At 36.3% G+C, this 16794-nt stretch overlaps 2 non-coding genes and 15 pseudogenes across 2 annotated transcripts; all 17 read right to left on the bottom strand.

Moving 5' to 3' along the window:
• Positions 1–422: 422 nt before the first annotated feature.
• LOC145645254 (5S ribosomal RNA) lies at positions 423–541 on the bottom strand. The gene has a single exon (XR_014116125.1). It is a non-coding gene; the product is annotated as a 5S ribosomal RNA (ribosomal RNA).
• A 1545-nt stretch (positions 542–2086) lies between these two features.
• On the bottom strand, positions 2087–2205 carry LOC145649452 (5S ribosomal RNA; annotated as a pseudogene).
• A 352-nt stretch (positions 2206–2557) lies between these two features.
• On the bottom strand, positions 2558–2676 carry LOC145649760 (5S ribosomal RNA). The gene has a single exon (XR_014116621.1). It is a non-coding gene; the product is annotated as a 5S ribosomal RNA (ribosomal RNA).
• A 666-nt stretch (positions 2677–3342) lies between these two features.
• Positions 3343–3461, bottom strand: LOC145649451 (5S ribosomal RNA; annotated as a pseudogene).
• Positions 3462–4687: 1226 nt separating this feature from the next.
• Positions 4688–4806, bottom strand: LOC145649450 (5S ribosomal RNA; annotated as a pseudogene).
• A 1106-nt stretch (positions 4807–5912) lies between these two features.
• LOC145649449 (5S ribosomal RNA) lies at positions 5913–6031 on the bottom strand (annotated as a pseudogene).
• A 1106-nt stretch (positions 6032–7137) lies between these two features.
• Positions 7138–7256, bottom strand: LOC145649448 (5S ribosomal RNA; annotated as a pseudogene).
• Positions 7257–7922: 666 nt separating this feature from the next.
• LOC145649651 (5S ribosomal RNA) lies at positions 7923–8041 on the bottom strand (annotated as a pseudogene).
• Positions 8042–8707: 666 nt separating this feature from the next.
• On the bottom strand, positions 8708–8826 carry LOC145650286 (5S ribosomal RNA; annotated as a pseudogene).
• A 1231-nt stretch (positions 8827–10057) lies between these two features.
• On the bottom strand, positions 10058–10176 carry LOC145643836 (5S ribosomal RNA; annotated as a pseudogene).
• A 352-nt stretch (positions 10177–10528) lies between these two features.
• On the bottom strand, positions 10529–10647 carry LOC145649650 (5S ribosomal RNA; annotated as a pseudogene).
• Positions 10648–11753: 1106 nt separating this feature from the next.
• On the bottom strand, positions 11754–11872 carry LOC145650285 (5S ribosomal RNA; annotated as a pseudogene).
• A 352-nt stretch (positions 11873–12224) lies between these two features.
• On the bottom strand, positions 12225–12343 carry LOC145649649 (5S ribosomal RNA; annotated as a pseudogene).
• A 1106-nt stretch (positions 12344–13449) lies between these two features.
• Positions 13450–13568, bottom strand: LOC145650284 (5S ribosomal RNA; annotated as a pseudogene).
• Positions 13569–13920: 352 nt separating this feature from the next.
• Positions 13921–14039, bottom strand: LOC145649647 (5S ribosomal RNA; annotated as a pseudogene).
• Positions 14040–15145: 1106 nt separating this feature from the next.
• Positions 15146–15264, bottom strand: LOC145650283 (5S ribosomal RNA; annotated as a pseudogene).
• A 352-nt stretch (positions 15265–15616) lies between these two features.
• Positions 15617–15735, bottom strand: LOC145649646 (5S ribosomal RNA; annotated as a pseudogene).
• Positions 15736–16794: the final 1059 nt, after the last annotated feature.

Genomic DNA, 16794 nt, shown 5'->3' with positions numbered 1-16794 from the left:
TATTCCCTGGTACTAAAATATTTCTATTTAATCTATACACTTCACATACAAGCTTGTCAGTTGCAGATTAAAGTAAAGTGATGCAACAAAAACTTACAGCATCTGCTATTCCCAGGTGCTAACAGATAGTTTTTTTAATTAATCACTGCATTTCACATCCTAGCATGTCATCTTGACAGTAAATTAAAGTGATTCAATAGAAGCTTACAGCATCTCGTAGTCCAAGGTGCTAACAGACAGTTTTTTGATGATTTACTGCACTTCACATTCAGGCATGTGAGTTGGAGAGTAAATGAAAGTGATGCAAAAAAAACTTACAGCATCGGCTATTCCCAGGTGCTAACAGATAGTTTTTTTTATTAATCACTGCACTTCACATTTGAGCATGTCAGCTTGAAAGTAAATTAAAGTGATGCAAGAAAAGCTTACAGCACCTGGTATTCCTAGGTAGGGTCCCACCTCAGTACTATCCAGGCCCAAGCTTGCTTAGCTTCCAAGGTCAGATGAGATTGGGCGTTCTCAAGCTGGTGTGGCCGTAAGCCTTATACGCTTACTCAAATTGCCTAATCATAGCAAATATGATCAAAGACCAATCTGACAATTTTTTTTATTAATCCCTGCACTTGACATTCTAGAATGTTATCTTGAATGTAATTAAATGATGCAATAAAAGCTTACAATACGGAGCTGGTATACGGAGGCACTAATTATTCACTGCACTTCAAATTTGAACATGATAGCTTGAACATAAATTAAAGGGATGCAATACAATCTTACAGCACCTGCTATTCCCTGGTACTAAAATATTTCTATTTAATCTGTACACTTCACATAAAAGCTTGTCAGTTGCAGATTAAAGTAAAGTGATGCAACAAAAACTTACAGCATCTGCTATTCCCAGGTGCTAACAGATAGTTTTTTTAATTAATCACTGCATTTCACATCCTAGCATGTCATCTTGACAGTAAATTAAAGTGATGCAAGAGAAGCTTACAGCATCTCGTAGTCCAAGGTGCTAACATATAGTTTTTTGATGAATCACTGCACTTCACATTCAGGCATGTGAGTTGGAGAGTAAATGAAAGTGATGCAAAAAAAACTAACAGCATCTGCTATTCCCAGGTGCTAACAGATAGTTTGAGTTAATTATTCACTGCACTTCAAATTTGAACATGATAGCTTGAACATAAATTAAAGGGATGCAATACAATCTTACAGCACCTGCTATTCCCTGGTACTAAAATATTTCTATTTAATCTGTACACTTCACATACAAGCTTGTCAGTTGCAGATTAAAGTAAAGTGATGCAACAAAAACTTACAGCATCTGCTATTCCCAGGTGCTAACAGATAGTTTTTTTAATTAATCACTGCATTTCACATCTTAGCATGTCATCTTGACAGTAAATTAAAGTGATGCAAGAGAAGCTTACAGCATCTCGTAGTCCAAGGTGCTAACAGACAGTTTTTTGATGATTTACTGCACTTCACATTCAGGCATGTGAGTTGGAGAGTAAATGAAAGTGATGCAAAAAAAATTTACAGCATCTGCTATTCCCAGGTGCTAACAGATAGTTTGAGTTAATTATTCACTGCACTTCAAATTTGAACATGATAGCTTGAACATAAATTAAAGGGATGCAATACAATCTTACAGCACCTGCTATTCCCTGGTACTAAAATATTTCTATTTAATCTGTACACTTCACATACAAGCTTGTCAGTTGCAGATTAAAGTAAAGTGATGCAACAAAAACTTACAGCATCTGCTATTCCCAGGTGCTAACAGATAGTTTTTTTAATTAATCACTGCATTTCACATCTTAGCATGTCATCTTGACAGTAAATTAAAGTGATGCAAGAGAAGCTTACAGCATCTCGTAGTCCAAGGTGCTAACAGACAGTTTTTTGATGATTTACTGCACTTCACATTCAGTCATGTGAGTTGGAGAGTAAATGAAAGTGATGCAAAAAAAACTTACAGCATCTGCTATTCCCAGGTGCTAACAGATAGTTTTTTTTATTACTCATTGCACTTCACATTTGAGCATGTCAGCTTGAAAGTAAATTAAAGTGATGCAAGAAAAGCTTACAGCACCTGGTATACATAGGTAGGGTCCCACCTCAGTACTATCCAGGCCCAAACTTGCTTAGCTTCCAAGGTCAGATGAGATTGGGCATTCTCAAGCTGGTATGGCCGTAAGCCTTAAACACTTACTCAAATTGCCTAATCATAGCAAATATGATCAAAGACCAATCTGACAATTTTTTTTATTAATCCCTGCAATTGACATTCTAGAATGTTATCTTGAATGTAAATTAAATGATGCAATAAAAGCTTACAACATCTGGTATACGGAGGCACTAACAGACAGTTTTTTGATGAATCACTGCACTTCAAATTCAGGCATGTGAGTTGGAGAGTAAATGAAAGTGATGCAAAAAAAACTTACAGCATCGGCTATTCCCAGGTGCTAACAGATAGTTTTTTTTATTAATCACTGCACTTCACATTTGAGCATGTCAGCTTGAAAGTAAATTAAAGTGATGCAAGAAAAGCTTACAGCACCTGGTATTCCTAGGTAGGGTCCCACCTCAGTACTATCCAGGCCCAAACTTGCTTAGCTTCCAAGGTCAGATGAGATTGGGCGTTCTCAAGCTGGTGTGGCCGTAAGCCTTATACGCTTCCTCAAATTGCCTAATCATAGCAAATATGATCAAAGACCAATCTGACAATTTTTTTTATTAATCCCTGCACTTGACATTCTAGAATGTTATCTTGAATGTAATTAAATGATGCAATAAAAGCTTACAATACGGAGCTGGTATACGGAGGCACTAATTATTCACTGCACTTCAAATTTGAACATGATAGCTTGAACATAAATTAAAGGGATGCAATACAATCTTACAGCACCTGCTATTCCCTGGTACTAAAATATTTCTATTTAATCTGTACACTTCACATACAAGCTTGTCAGTTGCAGATTAAAGTAAAGTGATGCAACAAAAACTTACAGCATCTGCTATTCCCAGGTGCTAACAGATAGTTTTTTTAATTAATCACTGCATTTCACATCTTAGCATGTCATCTTGACAGTAAATTAAAGTGATGCAAGAGAAGCTTACAGCATCTCGTAGTCCAAGGTGCTAACAGACAGTTTTTTGATGATTTACTGCACTTCACATTCAGGCATGTGAGTTGGAGAGTAAATGAAAGTGATGCAAAAAAAACTTACAGCATCTGCTATTCCCAGGTGCTAACAGATAGTTTTTTTATTAATCATTGCACTTCACATTTGAGCATGTCAGCTTGAAAGTAAATTAAAGTGATGCAAGAAAAGCTTACAGCACCTGGTATACATAGGTAGGGTCCCACCTCAGTACTATCCAGGCCCAAACTTGCTTAGCTTCCAAGGTCAGATGAGATTGGGCATTCTCAAGCTGGTATGGCCGTAAGCCTTAAACACTTACTCAAATTGCCTAATCATAGCAAATATGATCAAAGACCAATCTGACAATTTTTTTTATTAATCCCTGCAATTGACATTCTAGAATGTTATCTTGAATGTAAATTAAATGATGCAATAAAAGCTTACAACATCTGGTATACGGAGGCACTAACAGTTTTTTGATGAATCACTGCACTTCACATTCAGGCATTTGAGTTGGAGAGTAAATGAAAGTGATGCAAAAAAAACTTACAGCATCTGCTATTCCCAGGTGCTAACAGATAGTTTGAGTTAATTATTCACTGCACTTCAAATTTGAATATGATAGCTTGAACATAAATTAAAGGGATGCAATACAATCTTACAGCACCTGCTATTCCCTGGTACTAAAATATTTCTATTTAATCTGTACACTTCACATACAAGCTTGTCAGTTGCAGATTAAAGTAAAGTGATGCAACAAAAACTTACAGCATCTGCTATTCCCAGGTGCTAACAGATAGTTTTTTTAATTAATCACTGCATTTCACATCCTAGCATGTCATCTTGACAGTAAATTAAAGTGATGCAAGAGAAGCTTACAGCATCTCGTAGTCCAAGGTGCTAACATATAGTTTTTTGATGAATCACTGCACTTCACATTCAGGCATGTGAGTTGGAGAGTAAATGAAAGTGATGCAAAAAAAACTTACAGCATCTGCTATTCCCACGTGCTAACAGATAGTTTGAGTTAATTATTCACTGCACTTCAAATTTGAACATGATAGCTTGAACATAAATTAAAGGGATGCAATACAATCTTACAGCACCTGCTATTCCCTGGTACTAAAATATTTCTATTTAATCTGTACACTTCACATACAAGCTTGTCAGTTGCAGATTAAAGTAAAGTGATGCAACAAAAACTTACAGCATCTGCTATTCCCAGGTGCTAACAGATAGTTTTTTTAATTAATCACTGCATTTCACATCTTAGCATGTCATCTTGACAGTAAATTAAAGTGATGCAAGAGAAGCTTACAGCATCTCGTAGTCCAAGGTGCTAACAGACAGTTTTTTGATGATTTACTGCACTTCACATTCAGGCATGTGAGTTGGAGAGTAAATGAAAGTGATGCAAAAAAAACTTACAGCATCTGCTATTCCCAGGTGCTAACAGATAGTTTTTTTTATTAATCATTGCACTTCACATTTGAGCATGTCAGCTTGAAAGTAAATTAAAGTGATGCAAGAAAAGCTTACAGCACCTGGTATACATAGGTAGGGTCCCACCTCAGTACTATCCAGGCCCAAACTTGCTTAGCTTCCAAGGTCAGATGAGATTGGGCATTCTCAAGCTGGTATGGCCGTAAGCCTTAAACACTTACTCAAATTGCCTAATCATAGCAAATATGATCAAAGACCAATCTGACAATTTTTTTTATTAATCCCTGCACTTGACATTCTAGAATGTTATCTTGAATGTAATTAAATGATGCAATAAAAGCTTACAATACGGAGCTGGTATACGGAGGCACTAATTATTCACTGCACTTCAAATTTGAACATGATAGCTTGAACATAAATTAAAGGGATGCAATACAATCTTACAGCACCTGCTATTCCCTGGTACTAAAATATTTCTATTTAATCTGTACACTTCACATACAAGCTTGTCAGTTGCAGATTAAAGTAAAGTGATGCAACAAAAACTTACAGCATCTGCTATTCCCAGGTGCTAACAGATAGTTTTTTTAATTAATCACTGCATTTCACATCCTAGCATGTCATCTTGACAGTAAATTAAAGTGATGCAAGAGAAGCTTACAGCATCTCGTAGTCCAAGGTGCTAACATATAGTTTTTTGATGAATCACTGCACTTCACATTCAGGCATGTGAGTTGGAGAGTAAATGAAAGTGATGCAAAAAAAACTTACAGCATCTGCTATTCCCACGTGCTAACAGATAGTTTGAGTTAATTATTCACTGCACTTCAAATTTGAACATGATAGCTTGAACATAAATTAAAGGGATGCAATACAATCTTACAGCACCTGCTATTCCCTGGTACTAAAATATATCTATTTAATCTGTACACTTCACATACAAGCTTGTCAGTTGCAGATTAAAGTAAAGTGATGCAACAAAAACTTACAGCATCTGCTATTCCCAGGTGCTAACAGATAGTTTTTTTAATTAATCACTGCATTTCACATCTTAGCATGTCATCTTGACAGTAAATTAAAGTGATGCAAGAGAAGCTTACAGCATCTCGTAGTCCAAGGTGCTAACAGACAGTTTTTTGATGATTTACTGCACTTCACATTCAGGCATGTGAGTTGGAGAGTAAATGAAAGTGATGCAAAAAAAACTTACAGCATCTGCTATTCCCAGGTGCTAACAGATAGTTTTTTTTATTAATCATTGCACTTCACATTTGAGCATGTCAGCTTGAAAGTAAATTAAAGTGATGCAAGAAAAGCTTACAGCACCTGGTATACATAGGTAGGGTCCCACCTCAGTACTATCCAGGCCCAAACTTGCTTAGCTTCCAAGGTCAGATGAGATTGGGCATTCTCAAGCTGGTATGGCCGTAAGCCTTAAACACTTACTCAAATTGCCTAATCATAGCAAATATGATCAAAGACCAATCTGACAATTTTTTTTATTAATCCCTGCACTTGACATTCTAGAATGTTATCTTGAATGTAATTAAATGATGCAATAAAAGCTTACAATACGGAGCTGGTATACGGAGGCACTAATTATTCACTGCACTTCAAATTTGAACATGATAGCTTGAACATAAATTAAAGGGATGCAATACAATCTTACAGCACCTGCTATTCCCTGGTACTAAAATATTTCTATTTAATCTGTACACTTCACATACAAGCTTGTCAGTTGCAGATTAAAGTAAAGTGATGCAACAAAAACTTACAGCATCTGCTATTCCCAGGTGCTAACAGATAGTTTTTTTAATTAATCACTGCATTTCACATCCTAGCATGTCATCTTGACAGTAAATTAAAGTGATGCAAGAGAAGCTTACAGCATCTCGTAGTCCAAGGTGCTAACATATAGTTTTTTGATGAATCACTGCACTTCACATTCAGGCATGTGAGTTGGAGAGTAAATGAAAGTGATGCAAAAAAAACTTACAGCATCTGCTATTCCCACGTGCTAACAGATAGTTTGAGTTAATTATTCACTGCACTTCAAATTTGAACATGATAGCTTGAACATAAATTAAAGGGATGCAATACAATCTTACAGCACCTGCTATTCCCTGGTACTAAAATATATCTATTTAATCTGTACACTTCACATACAAGCTTGTCAGTTGCAGATTAAAGTAAAGTGATGCAACAAAAACTTACAGCATCTGCTATTCCCAGGTGCTAACAGATAGTTTTTTTAATTAATCACTGCATTTCACATCTTAGCATGTCATCTTGACAGTAAATTAAAGTGATGCAAGAGAAGCTTACAGCATCTCGTAGTCCAAGGTGCTAACAGACAGTTTTTTGATGATTTACTGCACTTCACATTCAGGCATGTGAGTTGGAGAGTAAATGAAAGTGATGCAAAAAAAACTTACAGCATCTGCTATTCCCAGGTGCTAACAGATAGTTTTTTTTATTAATCATTGCACTTCACATTTGAGCATGTCAGCTTGAAAGTAAATTAAAGTGATGCAAGAAAAGCTTACAGCACCTGGTATACATAGGTAGGGTCCCACCTCAGTACTATCCAGGCCCAAACTTGCTTAGCTTCCAAGGTCAGATGAGATTGGGCATTCTCAAGCTGGTATGGCCGTAAGCCTTAAACACTTACTCAAATTGCCTAATCATAGCAAATATGATCAAAGACCAATCTGACAATTTTTTTTATTAATCCCTGCACTTGACATTCTAGAATGTTATCTTGAATGTAATTAAATGATGCAATAAAAGCTTACAATACGGAGCTGGTATACGGAGGCACTAATTATTCACTGCACTTCAAATTTGAACATGATAGCTTGAACATAAATTAAAGGGATGCAATACAATCTTACAGCACCTGCTATTCCCTGGTACTAAAATATTTCTATTTAATCTGTACACTTCACATACAAGCTTGTCAGTTGCAGATTAAAGTAAAGTGATGCAACAAAAACTTACAGCATCTGCTATTCCCAGGTGCTAACAGATAGTTATTTTAATTAATCACTGCATTTCACATCCTAGCATGTCATCTTGACAGTAAATTAAAGTGATGCAAGAGAAGCTTACAGCATCTCGTAGTCCAAGGTGCTAACAGACAGTTTTTTGATGATTTACTGCACTTCACATTCAGGCATGTGAGTTGGAGAGTAAATGAAAGTGATGCAAAAAAAATTACAGCATCTGCTATTCCCAGGTGCTAACAGATAGTTTTTTTTATTAATCATTGCACTTCACATTTGAGCATGTCAGCTTGAAAGTAAATTAAAGTGATGCAAGAAAAGCTTACAGCACCTGGTATACATAGGTAGGGTCCCACCTCAGTACTATCCAGGCCCAAACTTGCTTAGCTTCCAAGGTCAGATGAGATTGGGCGTTCTCAAGCTGGTGTGGCCGTAAGCCTTATATGCTTACTCAAATTGCCTAATCATAGCAAATATGATCAAAGACCAATCTGACAATTTTTTTTATTAATCCCTGCACTTGACATTCTAGAATGTTATCTTGAATGTAATTAAATGATGCAATAAAAGCTTACAATACGGAGCTGGTATACGGAGGCACTAATTATTCACTGCACTTCAAATTTGAACATGATAGCTTGAACATAAATTAAAGGGATGCAAACAATCTCACAGCACCTACTATTCCCTGGTACTAAAATATTTCTATTTAATCTGTACACTTCACATACAAGCTTGCCAGTTGCAGATTAAAGTAAAGTGATGCAACAAAAACTTACAGCATCTGCTATTCCCAGGTGCTAACAGATAGTTTTTTTAATTAATCACTGTATTTCACATCTTAGCATGTCATCTTGACAGTAAATTAAAGTGATGCAAGAGAAGCTTACAGCATCTCGTAGTCCAAGGTGCTAACAGACAGTTTTTTGATGATTTACTGCACTTCACATTCAGGCATGTGAGTTGGAGAGTAAATGAAAGTGATGCAAAAAAAACTTACAGCATCGGCTATTCCCAGGTGCTAACAGATAGTTTTTTTTATTAATCATTGCACTTCACATTTGAGCATGTCAGCTTGAAAGTAAATTAAAGTGATGCAAGAAAAGCTTACAGCACCTGGTATACATAGGTAGGGTTCCACCTCAGTACTATCCAGGCCCAAACTTGCTTAGCTTCCAAGGTCAGATGAGATTGGGCATTCTCAAGCTGGTATGGCCGTAAGCCTTAAACACTTACTCAAATTGCCTAATCATAGCAAATATGATCAAAGACCAATCTGACAATTTTTTTTATTAATCCCTGCAATTGACATTCTAGAATGTTATCTTGAATGTAAATTAAATGATGCAATAAAAGCTTACAACATCTGGTATACGGAGGCACTAACAGACAGTTTTTTGATGAATCACTGCACTTCACATTCAGGCATGTGAGTTGGAGAGTAAATGAAAGTGATGCAAAAAAAACTTACAGCATCTGCTATTCCCAGGTGCTAACAGATAGTTTGAGTTAATTATTCACTGCACTTCAAATTTGAACATGATAGCTTGAACATAAATTAAAGGGATGCAATACAATCTTACAGCACCTGCTATTCCATGGTACTAAAATATTTCTATTTAATCTGTACACTTCAGATACAAGCTTGTCAGTTGCAGATTAAAGTAAAGTGATGCAACAAAAACTTACAGCATCTGCTATTCCCAGGTGCTAACAGATAGTTTTTTTTAATTAATCACTGCATTTCACATCCTAGCATGTCATCTTGACAGTAAATTAAAGTGATGCAAGAGAAGCTTACAGCATCTCGTAGTCCAAGGTGCTAACATATAGTTTTTTGATGAATCACTGCACTTCACATTCAGGCATGTGAGTTGGAGAGTAAATGAAAGTGATGCAAAAAAAACTTACAGCATCTGCTATTCCCAGGTGCTAACAGATAGTTTGAGTTAATTATTCACTGCACTTCAAATTTGAACATGATAGCTTGAACATAAATTAAAGGGATGCAATACAATCTTACAGCACCTGCTATTCCCTGGTACTAAAATATTTCTATTTAATCTGTACACTTCACATACAAGCTTGTCAGTTGCAGATTAAAGTAAAGTGATGCAACAAAAACTTACAGCATCTGCTATTCCCAGGTGCTAACAGATAGTTTTTTTAATTAATCACTGCATTTCACATCTTAGCATGTCATCTTGACAGTAAATTAAAGTGATGCAAGAGAAGCTTACAGCATCTCGTAGTCCAAGGTGCTAACAGACAGTTTTTTGATGATTTACTGCACTTCACATTCAGGCATGTGAGTTGGAGAGTAAATGAAAGTGATGCAAAAAAAACTTACAGCATCGGCTATTCCCAGGTGCTAACAGATAGTTTTTTTTATTAATCATTGCACTTCACATTTGAGCATGTCAGCTTGAAAGTAAATTAAAGTGATGCAAGAAAAGCTTACAGCACCTGGTATACATAGGTAGGGTTCCACCTCAGTACTATCCAGGCCCAAACTTGCTTAGCTTCCAAGGTCAGATGAGATTGGACATTCTCAAGCTGGTATGGCCGTAAGCCTTAAACACTTACTCAAATTGCCTAATCATAGCAAATATGATCAAAGACCAATCTGACAATTTTTTTTATTAATCCCTGCAATTGACATTCTAGAATGTTATCTTGAATGTAAATTAAATGATGCAATAAAAGCTTACAACATCTGGTATACGGAGGCACTAACAGACAGTTTTTTGATGAATCACTGCACTTCACATTCAGGCATGTGAGTTGGAGAGTAAATGAAAGTGATGCAAAAAAAACTTACAGCATCGGCTATTCCCAGGTGCTAACAGATAGTTTTTTTTATTAATCACTGCACTTCACATTTGAGCATGTCAGCTTGAAAGTAAATTAAAGTGATGCAAGAAAAGCTTACAGCACCTGGTATACATAGGTAGGGTCCCACCTCAGTACTATCCAGGCCCAAACTTGCTTAGCTTCCAAGGTCAGATGAGATTGGGCGTTCTCAAGCTGGTGTGGCCGTAAGCCTTATATGCTTACTCAAATTGCCTAATCATAGCAAATATGATCAAAGACCAATCTGACAATTTTTTTTATTAATCCCTGCACTTGACATTCTAGAATGTTATCTTGAATGTAATTAAATGATGCAATAAAAGCTTACAATACGGAGCTGGTATACGGAGGCACTAATTATTCACTGCACTTCAAATTTGAACATGATAGCTTGAACATAAATTAAAGGGATGCAATACAATCTTACAGCACCTGCTATTCCCTGGTACTAAAATATTTCTATTTAATCTGTACACTTCACATACAAGCTTGTCAGTTGCAGATTAAAGTAAAGTGATGCAACAAAAATTTACAGCATCTGCTATTCCCAGGTGCTAACAGATAGTTTTTTTAATTAATCACTGCATGTTACATCCTAGCATGTCATCTTGACAGTAAATTAAAGTGATGCAAGAGAAGCTTACAGCATCTCGTAGTCCAAGGTGCTAACATATAGTTTTTTGATGAATCACTGCACTTCACATTCAGGCATGTGAGTTGGAGAGTAAATGAAAGTGATGCAAAAAAAACTTACAGCATCTGCTATTCCCAGGTGCTAACAGATAGTTTGAGTTAATTATTCACTGCACTTCAAATTTGAACATGATAGCTTGAACATAAATTAAAGGGATGCAATACAATCTTACAGCACCTGCTATTCCCTGGTACTAAAATATTTCTATTTAATCTGTACACTTCACATACAAGCTTGTCAGTTGCAGATTAAAGTAAAGTGATGCAACAAAAACTTACAGCATCTGCTATTCCCAGGTGCTAACAGATAGTTTTTTTAATTAATCACTGCATTTCACATCTTAGCATGTCATCTTGACAGTAAATTAAAGTGATGCAAGAGAAGCTTACAGCATCTCGTAGTCCAAGGTGCTAACAGACAGTTTTTTGATGATTTACTGCACTTCACATTCAGGCATGTGAGTTGGAGAGTAAATGAAAGTGATGCAAAAAAAACTTACAGCATCGGCTATTCCCAGGTGCTAACAGATAGTTTTTTTTATTAATCATTGCACTTCACATTTGAGCATGTCAGCTTGAAAGTAAATTAAAGTGATGCAAGAAAAGCTTACAGCACCTGGTATACATAGGTAGGGTTCCACCTCAGTACTATCCAGGCCCAAACTTGCTTAGCTTCCAAGGTCAGATGAGATTGGGCATTCTCAAGCTGGTATGGCCGTAAGCCTTAAACACTTACTCAAATTGCCTAATCATAGCAAATATGATCAAAGACCAATCTGACAATTTTTTTTATTAATCCCTGCAATTGACATTCTAGAATGTTATCTTGAATGTAAATTAAATGATGCAATAAAAGTTTACAACATCTGGTATACGGAGGCACTAACAGACAGTTTTTTGATGAATCACTGCACTTCACATTCAGGCATGTGAGTTGGAGAGTAAATGAAAGTGATGCAAAAAAAACTTACAGCATCGGCTATTCCCAGGTGCTAACAGATAGTTTTTTTTATTAATCACTGCACTTCACATTTGAGCATGTCAGCTTGAAAGTAAATTAAAGTGATGCAAGAAAAGCTTACAGCACCTGGTATACATAGGTAGGGTCCCACCTCAGTACTATCCAGGCCCAAACTTGCTTAGCTTCCAAGGTCAGATGAGATTGGGCGTTCTCAAGCTGGTGTGGCCGTAAGCCTTATATGCTTACTCAAATTGCCTAATCATAGCAAATATGATCAAAGACCAATCTGACAATTTTTTTTATTAATCCCTGCACTTGACATTCTAGAATGTTATCTTGAATGTAATTAAATGATGCAATAAAAGCTTACAATACGGAGCTGGTATACGGAGGCACTAATTATTCACTGCACTTCAAATTTGAACATGATAGCTTGAACATAAATTAAAGGGATGCAATACAATCTTACAGCACCTGCTATTCCCTGGTACTAAAATATTTCTATTTAATCTGTACACTTCACATACAAGCTTGTCAGTTGCAGATTAAAGTAAAGTGATGCAACAAAAACTTACAGCATCTGCTATTCCCAGGTGCTAACACATAGTTTTTTTAATTAATCACTGCATTTCACATCCTAGCATGTCATCTTGACAGTAAATTAAAGTGATGCAAGAGAAGCTTACAGCATCTCGTAGTCCAAGGTGCTAACATATAGTTTTTTGATGAATCACTGCACTTCACATTCAGGCATGTGAGTTGGAGAGTAAATGAAAGTGATGCAAAAAAAACTTACAGCATCTGCTATTCCCAGGTGCTAACAGATAGTTTGAGTTAATTATTCACTGCACTTCAAATTTGAACATGATAGCTTGAACATAAATTAAAGGGATGCAATACAATCTTACAGCACCTGCTATTCCCTGGTACTAAAATATTTCTATTTAATCTGTACACTTCACATACAAGCTTGTCAGTTGCAGATTAAAGTAAAGTGATGCAACAAAAACTTACAGCATCTGCTGTTCCCAGGTGCTAACAGATAGTTTTTTTAATTAATCACTGCATTTCACATCTTAGCATGTCATCTTGACAGTAAATTAAAGTGATGCAAGAGAAGCTTACAGCATCTCGTAGTCCAAGGTGCTAACAGACAGTTTTTTGATGATTTACTGCACTTCACATTCAGGCATGTGAGTTGGAGAGTAAATGAAAGTGATGCAAAAAAAACTTACAGCATCGGCTATTCCCAGGTGCTAACAGATAGTTTTTTTTATTAATCATTGCACTTCACATTTGAGCATGTCAGCTTGAAAGTAAATTAAAGTGATGCAAGAAAAGCTTACAGCACCTGGTATACATAGGTAGGGTTCCACCTCAGTACTATCCAGGCCCAAACTTGCTTAGCTTCCAAGGTCAGATGAGATTGGGCATTCTCAAGCTGGTATGGCCGTAAGCCTTAAACACTTACTCAAATTGCCTAATCATAGCAAATATGATCAAAGACCAATCTGACAATTTTTTTTATTAATCCCTGCAATTGACATTCTAGAATGTTATCTTGAATGTAAATTAAATGATGCAATAAAAGCTTACAACATCTGGTATACGGAGGCACTAACAGACAGTTTTTTGAGGAATCACTGCACTTCACATTCAGGCATGTGAGTTGGAGAGTAAATGAAAGTGATGCAAAAAAAACTTACAGCATCGGCTATTCCCAGGTGCTAACAGATAGTTTTTTTTTTTAATCACTGCACTTCACATTTGAGCATGTCAGCTTGAAAGTAAATTAAAGTGATGCAAGAAAAGCTTACAGCACCTGGTATACATAGGTAGGGTCCCACCTCAGTACTATCCAGGCCCAAACTTGCTTAGCTTCCAAGGTCAGATGAGATTGGGCGTTCTCAAGCTGGTGTGGCCGTAAGCCTTATATGCTTACTCAAATTGCCTAATCATAGCAAATATGATCAAAGACCAATCTGACAATTTTTTTTATTAATCCCTGCACTTGACATTCTAGAATGTTATCTTGAATGTAATTAAATGATGCAATAAAAGCTTACAATACGGAGCTGGTATACGGAGGCACTAATTATTCACTGCACTTCAAATTTGAACATGATAGCTTGAACATAAATTAAAGGGATGCAATACAATCTTACAGCACCTGCTATTCCCTGGTACTAAAATATTTCTATTTAATCTGTACACTTCACATACAAGCTTGTCAGTTGCAGATTAAAGTAAAGTGATGCAACAAAAACTTACAGCATCTGCTATTCCCAGGTGCTAACAGATAGTTTTTTTAATTAATCACTGCATTTCACATCCTAGCATGTCATCTTGACAGTAAATTAAAGTGATGCAAGAGAAGCTTACAGCATCTCGTAGTCCAAGGTGCTAACATATAGTTTTTTGATGAATCACTGCACTTCACATTCAGGCATGTGAGTTGGAGAGTAAATGAAAGTGATGCAAAAAAAACTTACAGCATCTGCTATTCCCAGGTGCTAACAGATAGTTTGAGTTAATTATTCACTGCACTTCAAATTTGAACATGATAGCTTGAACATAAATTAAAGGGATGCAATACAATCTTACAGCACCTGCTATTCCCTGGTACTAAAATATTTCTATTTAATCTGTACACTTCACATACAAGCTTGTCAGTTGCAGATTAAAGTAAAGTGATGCAACAAAAACTTACAGCATCTGCTATTCCCAGGTGCTAACAGATAGTTTTTTTAATTAATCACTGCATTTCACATCTTAGCATGTCATCTTGACAGTAAATTAAAGTGATGCAAGAGAAGCTTACAGCATCTCGTAGTCCAAGGTGCTAACAGACAGTTTTTTGATGATTTACTGCACTTCACATTCAGGCATGTGAGTTGGAGAGTAAATGAAAGTGATGCAAAAAAAACTTACAGCATCGGCTATTCCCAGGTGCTAACAGATAGTTTTTTTTATTAATCATTGCACTTCACATTTGAGCATGTCAGCTTGAAAGTAAATTAAAGTGATGCAAGAAAAGCTTACAGCACCTGGTATACATAGGTAGGGTTCCACCTCAGTACTATCCAGGCCCAAACTTGCTTAGCTTCCAAGGTCAGATGAGATTGGGCATTCTCAAGCTGGTATGGCCGTAAGCCTTAAACACTTACTCAAATTGCCTAATCATAGCAAATATGATCAAAGACCAATCTGACAATTTTTTTTATTAATCCCTGCAATTGACATTCTAGAATGTTATCTTGAATGTAAATTAAATGATGCAATAAAAGCTTACAACATCTGGTATACGGAGGCACTAACAGACAGTTTTTTGAGGAATCACTGCACTTCACATTCAGGCATGTGAGTTGGAGAGTAAATGAAAGTGATGCAAAAAAAACTTACAGCATCGGCTATTCCCAGGTGCTAACAGATAGTTTTTTTTTTTAATCACTGCACTTCACATTTGAGCATGTCAGCTTGAAAGTAAATTAAAGTGATGCAAGAAAAGCTTACAGCACCTGGTATACATAGGTAGGGTCCCACCTCAGTACTATCCAGGCCCAAACTTGCTTAGCTTCCAAGGTCAGATGAGATTGGGCGTTCTCAAGCTGGTGTGGCCGTAAGCCTTATATGCTTACTCAAATTGCCTAATCATAGCAAATATGATCAAAGACCAATCTGACAATTTTTTTTATTAATCCCTGCACTTGACATTCTAGAATGTTATCTTGAATGTAATTAAATGATGCAATAAAAGCTTACAATACGGAGCTGGTATACGGAGGCACTAATTATTCACTGCACTTCAAATTTGAACATGAAAGCTTGAACATAAATTAAAGGGATGCAATACAATCTTACAGCACCTGCTATTCCCTGGTACTAAAATATTTCTATTTAATCTGTACACTTCACATACAAGCTTGTCAGTTGCAGATTAAAGTAAAGTGATGCAACAAAAACTTACAGCATCTGCTATTCCCAGGTGCTAACACATAGTTTTTTTAATTAATCACTGCATTTCACATCCTAGCATGTCATCTTGACAGTAAATTAAAGTGATGCAAGAGAAGCTTACAGCATCTCGTAGTCCAAGGTGCTAACATATAGTTTTTTGATGAATCACTGCACTTCACATTCAGGCATGTGAGTTGGAGAGTAAATGAAAGTGATGCAAAAAAAACTTACAGCATCTGCTATTCCCAGGTGCTAACAGATAGTTTGAGTTAATTATTCACTGCACTTCAAATTTGAACATGATAGCTTGAACATAAATTAAAGGGATGCAATACAATCTTACAGCACCTGCTATTCCCTGGTACTAAAATATTTCTATTTAATCTGTACACTTCACATACAAGCTTGTCATTTGCAGATTAAAGTAAAGTGATGCAACAAAAACTTACAGCATCTGCTATTCCCAGGTGCTAACAGATAGTTTTTTTAATTAATCACTGCATTTCACATCTTAGCATGTCATCTTGACAGTAAATTAAAGTGATGCAAGAGAAGCTTACAGCATCTCGTAGTCCAAGGTGCTAACAGACAGTTTTTTGATGATTTACTGCACTTCACATTCAGGCATGTGAGTTGGAGAGTAAATGAAAGTGATGCAAAAAAAATTACAGCATCTGCTATTCCCAGGTGCTAACAGATAGTTTTTTTTATTAATCATTGCACTTCA

Source organism: Electrophorus electricus, chromosome 13 (assembly GCF_041902795.1).
Source record: "Electrophorus electricus isolate QZ-2024a chromosome 13, ASM4190279v1, whole genome shotgun sequence".
Classification (NCBI taxonomy): Eukaryota; Metazoa; Chordata; class Actinopteri; order Gymnotiformes; family Gymnotidae; genus Electrophorus; species Electrophorus electricus.
The sequence above is the reverse complement of the archived record's forward strand: the minus strand, read 5'-3'. Positions and strand labels throughout refer to the sequence as shown.